Here is a 9,878-nt window from a genome sequence, read left to right on the forward strand (position 1 = left end):
ACCGCGGTCTGGCGTCCTTTGGCAAGGCGTTAATCCACACTTTGCCACTCTCGACCCAGGTGCTAAATGGGTACCCGGTAGGATGTGAAAGTCATTGTAGCTTGTCCAGTATTGTGTGCGCCTCACAGGCGACTGACTGGAATACTCCCCAGGGAGTGGAGGATGTGCACACATTGTGTGCGGGAATGACAGATTGAATCCGATGACCGGGGTAATAATATATCTGTAAAGCGCTTAGAAACGTCGTTCCGATGGATTAAGCCTATATAAAAGCGGATTATTATTATTATTATTATTTAAGGGACAGAGAGAGAGAGATACGGACAGAGAGAGAGAGATACGGACAGAGAGATACGGAGAGGGGGCATGTAAACCATACTAACAACATAAGGGAATACCTAACAACCATAATGGACTTAAAATAGAGGCAACAAAAATAGCAAGAAATAAAGGTATAAGAAGACAATAGGAAACATGATCAAGGGAGAGGAGCGTTCCATTAAAATAATACTTAATATTAAATAACACATTCCCTCAATCTCTTACTTTATTATTTCTTCTATCTAGGTCTTTAGAGCTCATAATTAACCTTATATTTCTTCTTTTTAAGATGTTATTATTTTTTTGTTGTATAAGTGTCTTTTTGGTTTTTGTCTTCAATGTCTCTGAGAGGGCAATCTTTAATGAGAATAATAAAACATTAATGAATAAAACATGATTCCTTTGATTTATCTACATCTCTGGAAATTAATCTCGGAATAGCCTACATAATTTAGCAGTTTGTTATGGCTGTGTGTAAGCATGGACCTAGAGAGAGAGGGGGGGGGGGGGTAGGGAGTGAAGTGAATGGAAAAACGAGAGAAGAGAGGGAGAGAGAGGGGGGTGGGGGTCTAAGGTGGGCTATCACTGCTACGGATGAAATCTATGAGCGGCAATAAATAAATCCAGGAGCTAATAGAGAATACTTAGTTCAAATGAGAGGGGGCTTCGATCGGGCCCCCTTTGGCTAGCCCCCGTAAAATTTTCGATGAATTGCCATTTGTTTTAAACTCACTTTTAATAATGTCATATTCGTCTTATAATTATTATAGTCTGATTCCATTTTGTCTCTAACCAGTCGGTCTAACAGCCTTTTGTCTATGTAGCACTTCGCCTATTCACATTTCGTCTAATGCCCACTTCGTTTACCGTCCATTATTTTGATCTATCATCACTTGGTCGCTCTCTGTATTACTAATTGGTAATATACTAAATATTTATTTGGACATTTCACGAAAATGCAATTAAACCATTGGTCATTAGACCAAATAAGAAATAGACAAAGTATATATTAGACCAATTGCAAATTAGACTAAATGGGTTAAGCCTATGTGTTATTAGACAAAGGGAGAATTAGTCCAACTGTTGTTGGACCAAGTGGATATAAACCGTTTTTTCCACGGGCTCTGCTGCTGCTCTCTTTATTAGCATCCCAAATTGCCAGTTGGTCTAAACCCAATATGACAAATGGACGTTTAGCCTCATCCTATAAATGGTCTAATTCCATTTCGTTTACAACCAGTTTGCATGTACCTTTTGGTCTAATTGTCATTTTGCATATTTTCCATTCCGTCTAATTTCCCTTTGGTCTAATTTCTATTTGGTGTTATTCCTGTAACAGAGTGGAAATGTTTGGGATTAAGACGAAAAGGCGATTAGACCATTTGGCTATTCCATGATTTGGCAATTATACCGAGTGGTCATGACCAAGCAAAAATTCGACCAAGTCCTATACATTAGACCTAGTGGAAGTTAGACCAAACTATTACTAGAGCAAATGGGTTTAGCTCATATGTTATTAGAAGGTCAGAGAGTTTGACCAACTGTTACTGCTAGATCAAGTGGATAACCCCCTCCAAAAAAGAGGAAAATTGTAATGATAAAATAATCATAATAAAACACATATACAGACCTCATGCACAACGTACACAACCTTATCACAAACAACGACACAGCCATTGGCGGCGAAAGCCAAAAAAATTAGGGGGGTCTACCTGAAATGTGATGGACACACGTAAAAAATTGACAAGCAAAAAAAAAAAGGTCATCAACCTAAATTTTAGGGGGGGACAAGAGACATTTTAAGGGGGGGTCCACCAAAATTTAGGGGGACACAGGAAACAAAATTGACAAGCAAAAAAAAAAAGGTTATCAGCCAAAAATTTAGGGGGGACCGTCCCCCCACCTCAATTTTTTTTTTGGATCTGTCCCCCCCGCTTCCGCCGCCTATGGACACACTGACGCAAATACACTACACACCAGACTGGTGGTTGAAAACAATTTATGTATCGGGCGACAATATGTGGTTCTACAGGTTTCTTTTTGCCGACACAAATTGGCACAATCTGCTTGAAAATTGAGACCGGCACGTTCGCGACAATTATTGGTGCAGGGGTGACAGTTTGTAGTGTCAGTTTTTCCACAAATTGTCACGGGTTGACAATTTGTGCAGGGGTGACAATATTTGTGGTGCAACACACGCCACGGTTGAAAAGGTGCTCTTTATGATCGTTGATTAATCGTATTTATGATCGTATCAGAGCGTATAAGATCATATCAATTCAGTCAAGGCAATCGTAATGATCGTATAGACACTTTCGAATCTTTACATGACAAATCTTTCATTTCATTTTCTACAAAATATATATCAAGGAAATAGAGTTGGGTTGATACAAATTGATACGAAAAAATAAGATTGTGAAGCCATTATCGTTGAAAAGATTACCTATACAAATATACATTCTATATAAACCCATGATTCTTTATCATTCTACCCAACCCGAGGATTGTGATTTAAAAGATTTTTTGTTATCTATATATTGAATTTTTAACGTTTCAAATCGTTTCAAAACGAAAACTCATTTTAAATCAAAATGTTTTATTGGGACACCTCTGATATACACTGTAAAAATGAAGTCCTATTTTAGAACTTAAAGTGCTTGTATAGTGACTGCACTGCGAGTGCTGATTTTCTAGTTTAGATTTGAACTAAAAAATCAGCACTCGTGATGCAGTCACTATACAAGCTCTGTAAATGCTGAATTAGCACTTCATTTTTACAGTGTATATAAAAGGAAAGAAGCCTTATCCTTCATCCATTGGTCTTTAAGATTATGTTTTATTCATCCAACAATACATGCATCCCAAAATTAAGAATGTAAATAAAAAAATATTTACAGAAATATTAGAAGACAGATATTTCATTTTGTTATAATGATTGCATGTTTCATTATTTTCTATTAAATTTCGAATTAAAATGCATGATTACACTCCTTATACAGTGCGTCCCCCCAAAAAACTATACACTTCTCAAATGGCTGCCAAATAAAAAATGTAGCACTTTGGGGGAAAAGACTTAAAGATATGGAAAGCCAATAAAGTCAACTTTCAAATGACACCAAAAAGTTGAAAAACTATTCATGCTTTAGCGAGCACTGCCCACTGAAAAAAAGGTATGAAAATTAGGGTGGGCTGGAATTAGCCTTCCAATTTATGTCAGTTTTTGAGAGGCGAATCCTTTCGAACTTGCAAAGTTAAGGGCGTTGTGATGAATTAATGATCAACCGTGACCAGTTTTGGTTACTTAAGCAAATTTTATGAATTACTAAATTGAACTTTAATGCATGAGTGAACACAAATTACACTTTTTTGGCAGCATTTCAACTTAATCATTTGGATCTCTTTTGGGGCAGCATTTTAACTTTATCATGTGGATCTCAGCAATGTGTTCATGGGAGTCGGGAGATAAAAGACAAGAGAACATTCAGGCCCTCCCTCTTTCCCGCCCTCCCCTCCTGTTGAGAGACTAATGGCTATTGTAATGTACGCAAAGTCCAGAGCAGAATGTTGATTTAATGATTAATTCTGAATTGGGGCATCAATTTCTTCCTATCATTTAATCAACAATTTATCAGTAAGTCAACTCATTCAATGTGCAATGTGATCAGTCAAACATTCATTTATTCAATAAATTATTTCATTAATCATTAAATTTCTTGGTAATCATTCAATAAATAGACTGACCATCTGCCACTGGTCACATGGCAGTTAAATTTTGAATAGGCTACAACCCAGGAAGTGAGACAGAGAGAGGGGAGGTTGGGCTGGGAAATGGAGGTGGAGAGGGGAGGCTGCATATGACTTTTAAATTGTAAAAGAAAAAAAAGAAGAGGAATTCCCTTTTAACCAAGTCTTAGCATATATCGCCTCTTGCTTGTAACAGGTACCAACACAGTACTCTGACTCTCACGAACACACTTCTGAGGTCCACAAGATGAATATGCTACACTAAAATTACAAAACACCTGTTCACTCATGAATTAAATTCCAATTTAGTAACTCATGAAATTTGCCTAGGAATCCAAAACTTATCTCACTCTCATTAATTTAGCATAGCAAGTTCCAAAGGATTAACCACTCCAAAAAAGAAGAAAACTATCAGGCTAATTTCTACCCAGCCTAGCTGAGCTTAGTCTCTCAGGAGAAGAGAAGCGGGGGGGGGGGGGGGGGAGGGGGTTGAGATGGATAGAGGGGTTGCTATATGTTCTGTTGACCTTTATCCCATCAACGTACTTCACCTACCTAAGTCATATTACCCCCTCTTCTCCTGACTGTCATGAACAAAAAAGTTGAGATCCACATGATAAAGACAAAATGCTGCACTAAAAATTGCAATTCGTGATCACTCATGCATTAAATTTCAATTTAATAACGCATTTTATTTTCACAAACAACAAACTGATCACAACTGATCTATCATACCCTTTGTTTAAGTTGGCAGTGCTCGCTCATGCATGAATAGTTTTTCAACTTTTTGGTGTCATTTGAAAGTTGACTTTACTGGCTTTCCATATTTATAAGTCCTTTCTCCCAAAGTGCTACATTTTTTTATTTGGCAGCCATTTCAAAAGTGTATAGTTTTTTTGGTGACGCACTGTAGTCTCAAAAAAGGATATTATACTCATAATCATAAGGAATGACAAGCAACCACCATAACAATATACTAGAGTGATGAATTATTTTTTAATGCACGCAAAGACTTATTCATGCACAGACTAATCGTTATTCCCAAGCTTTCATGCTTGGTATCATCTCGAACGTTGCCATCGAAATAGCTTTAGCTTAGCTTGCATCTCTGTCCTTCCTGTCCAATTTTTCTTTTCAAGATCATTCACCGTATAAGCAGTCATAATCCAACTTCCAAAGCGATTTTCATTTGTAAAGATAATAAACCAAAGAGCTTGCATACCCCAATTTAAAATCTGATAAGGATAAGGACACAAACCGTGTCTAATTCAGTGTACTATTCCTGTCATTCCTGTCTGATTTTTCTTTTCAAGATCATTTACCGTATAAGCAGTCATAATCCAACCTCCAAAGCGATTTTCATTTGTAAAGATAATAAACCAAAGAGCTTGCATACCCCAATTTAAAATCTGATAAGGATAAGAACACAAACCGTGTCTAATTCATTGTCTGAATCATTTTACTCTAAGACACCAAGCAAATTCTCAATATATTTGGAAAATGCTGCCCAAACAAGATCCAACTATACTATGGTCATTGGAGTGAATATAATAATAATAATAAAAACAATAATGATAATAGTGATAGAAACATAAGAATGACGATGGTAATGATGATAATAGTTATATAATAACAGTAACGATAATGACAATCTGCACGTTATTGTACATAATCCACTATATATCGACTTTACAGGCGGATACTAAAAAAGGGTATAAGGAATTGTGGCAAGTATAATATCTATTGTTGACCTTATAATTGAAGCATAGATAATAAATGTCATTATGATGATTTTGTTATTCTTAACAGGGTCAAATTTGAACACACCCAGAATGGATTTGGAATTGTTAAAAATATACTATGCTTTGAGATGATTTTTTGCTATTATCTTGATTTGATATTACTTAGGACGTTGTAAGTCATAAAGGCTACAAAAGAAATACATTTGTTGGAGATTGTTTATGAAGTTTATTTAGTTTCAGTTTTATTTCAGATAAATACGACTTTTCAAAAGGAATCATTTAAAAATATATGATCACTAAGTCTAAATCACCTATATGTATGATGTACAGACGGTGAAAAAGGCCAGCGTTTCGTTTTTTAAGATCACTTATACCATGACCGTAAAAAGACATAAGTAAGCCTACAAACGGAAACTTGAAATTGGTGTATTGATTACTACAAAAAAATATGGAAAACAAAAAGGTAGGTCAAAAATGTAGTAGAAGGTGTCATCACTTACCTCATCATGTATTATTGTAAAAGGGACCAATCGAAGAAAAAGGGAAATGCGGAATTTTTTTTATACGAATCATAATTGTTTTCAGTGGGTTTGAAACATTTGTCAACGCAAAGTTAACTTATATGACGGTAAGACAAAGGTGATGCTAATTGTAATATTTGATTTTTTTAAGCGAAACATGTCTAAGAAGTAAAAGGTTTGAATGAATTTGTAGTAACCATTTGCATTCTAATGTTTTATTTTATGTAATGTCACGATATGTTTTTCATTTAATTTGTTAAATCTCAAGACTTTCTTCATCAGGATCTTTCATAATCCGATTTATTAACTAAGGTGACAAAGCTGACGGAACAATATGATTTATCATTAATCACTCGAAATAACAAGAAATTTGTAGGAATTCCGTCACTTCAATTATCCAACGTGAAACCCCTAAACTATATTTTGAGTAAGGCTAAGCCCCAAGCCCACTATAGAGATTTACAAGGGATGAGTATACACTAGAGAATAGTTGGTTTTAATAAGAGCAGAAAATCAGGAAAAAGGAATGGTTAAGGTCTGATGAAAATCCGTCAAAAATAAAGGAGTCAATGATTTTTTGAAAGGCTTTATTCTGTTCCGACACAGACGAGCAGCTACTAAATACGTCGTGCGGTAAAATTTTGAAAGTGATCTTTGTGGTGGATATTATCATCATACCCATTATTTCATACCCCATTTTATAAGAAAGATATTTTTATTCATCATGTTTCAACAAAAATTGAATTTATATTACATTTTACTAGTATATGGAGGGCTTCTCGCTATATGACGTCACAAATTAAACATGTTTAATTCACCACTCTCATATCTTTCAAAACTTCCCATTAAACATTTGCAAGGATTTTATATCATTTTTTTGCTTTTATTAGAACCAACTTGTTGTAAAATTGGACATCCCCTTTAAATGATAATTCAATGGAAATACTTCTGAGATTTGGAAGGCAAATTCCTCACCAGCATCATATTGGTTTGAATGAATCAACTCATGTGCAAAGTAAGAAAGTTTAAGAAATTCAATGGCATTCACTTTGTTTGAGATACCAATGATGTCACATGCGCTATAAATGAGGGTGCCTATGTTATCAAATATTTCAGTAATGTGCCAATGTATTATTTTATACGTATTTATTGTTATTTATATTTTAACGGAAATAAATTCGATATTAACCACTTTAATTGAACATTGGGGTTCCAAGGAGAGATTCTATTTACCCGAATGTATAAATATTTGAAACTTTATATAACCTAGAAAAAGAATATTTTCATAATCTGTATTGTGCATTGTGAAAAAAGAGAGAACTTTGAAAACCAATGAATTAAATTCTTCTTTTTGGCTATGAGTGTTTGTTCTTCTTTTTTATTATTCAAAAGACCATTGTAATTGGGATGTAACTATATGAGTAGTGATATTACTTTAGGTCTAACACTGTACGGAAGTTTGAAAGTGTCACCACCGGACTTACCGAGTTATCTCGCCATGTTGACATATAAGGTAAATTACGAGATTTAATTCTTTATCCAAAACGTGCACGTGTTACAAAAGATATATTACGACATGATGCGTTGACTGTCACATTATGCGATGGATGATTTTCACATAATGTCACACTCAAGCCTAGTGTCGTAGGTTGAACTACTAACGCATACAAAATAACGTCGCAAGTCTTAACGCATAATGTCGCATCGTTTTTTTTTCAGGACTCGAAAGATATAAGCTATGTTTTCACTCAGTAATTTGTTCAAGCTCTGCCATCTGAACGTTTTTAAAAGTGTATTTGGTGGGACAGGCGCGGATGCAGGGGGGGGGGGCAGTATTGAATTCATTATGATGAAGAGGGGTCATGTTTTAAAATATTTAATGATAATTCATCGTTGTTTATTATATTTTAGTAAAGAATTGATATTTCGTATTGGTACTCGGAATGTACCGTATGAACAATAATTTTAAAGTTATAGGTCCTATACACATTTCTCTTGGGGAGAGGGGAGCACGTGAAAAAACAAATCTGCGTACGTACTTTTTTTACAAAAAAATAACGTGGGCCGCTGGATCCACGTGGTGGTCCATACTGAAGTCCAGGGGCAGAGAACGCATGTACGTGTTTCTATTACAGTATATAAAGCGAGATTTTGCATAAAAATTTGGCAGAAACAATATTTTCATCCATCATGTTTCCCGATCGGCCGCTAAAAGCTATTTTTTGTTGTTGGTTTTTAGAGAGAGCAGTCCAACCAAAAAAAAGAAGATTTTTGAAGTACATTTCATTAGTATTATTCTTACAAACAAGATAGGGTATATATCTCACATGGCCTAAATAGATAATGAGAGCGCGAAGCGCGAGCTCAACGTTTAGATATTTTAATGCATTTGGATCTCAGATTTTAGCATTCAAAGCAGTTTTAGCAGTATCAGATAGGCCTTTGCGTGCGCGAATCGCGCGCTCAATTTTCAATATCAATGGCACATTCCGATTAACAATATTACAAAATATATTTTTTTACTAAAATTTCATGAAAAACAATGAAATGCAATAAAGTTTGAATTTGATTTTTAGCTAAATGACATTACCCTCTCGCAAAATAAGCTTAATTAGCGCGATATGCGCAGATGAATGGTGGTATGCGTATCTGCTTCTCCTCCACACATTACGATTTTGATCGTTCACCTCCTCCTCATCCTGACAAACAATTTAACACTCCCCCCCCCCCCGATTCCGCACCTGCCCCACATAACACACTTTTAAAAAGTTCAGATGACTGAGCTTAATGAATAAAAACATAGTTTATGTCTTATATTTAACTCGAGTCCTGAAGATAATACCGTTGCGACATCATGCAGTAAGACTTGCGATGCTATGCGTTAGTAGAAAAGGTACGACATTATGCGTTGGACGCTCTTGGCATAAAAGTCGCAATCAGCGTTGGTGTGGCGTCACTGGCGTGCGTTGCTGTTATCGGTTGTAACAGCACGTACCTCATCAAATTGGAAACAAATCAACATCTACTGTACGTGCACCCGCTATTGATTTAAAAAAAAACATGAAGCACTCGCTTTCCGCTTAGATGCTTTCCGAAAAAAAATATAACCATGACTTTTTTTTTCTTGTAACATCATATTCCCTCGATCGTGTTTCTTTCATTGCTGTATAAGATGATGAAACACTACTCTAGATAAATGAAAAATATGCCAAACTCAAGCTCTTGAATTTTGATATTTGCATGAATAGTGTGGAATATGGAATACCCTTCTTGTTAACATATTCTTGCAATACTTACTAGTTTGCCCGAAGCTTACAGTGTTCAGTCCTCAACCTCTCGATAATACCAGATTTCCGAGATCCCGCCCCAATCTAGTTTACTGCAAGTTATTGCCCTCGATGACTACTGGTTCGAATCGCTGTGCGGTGTGCATCTGAGTGTATCTTTGGCTCCTACGATGAGAAGATTAAAAGGACATCCAAATCCGATAGAAAGGTGATCAAGATTTAATGCACTTTTCTTAGAATAATTGTAAAGATACCGCCGTATA

This window comes from Lytechinus variegatus, chromosome 3, assembly GCF_018143015.1.
Source record: "Lytechinus variegatus isolate NC3 chromosome 3, Lvar_3.0, whole genome shotgun sequence".
Classification (NCBI taxonomy): domain Eukaryota; kingdom Metazoa; phylum Echinodermata; class Echinoidea; order Temnopleuroida; family Toxopneustidae; genus Lytechinus; species Lytechinus variegatus.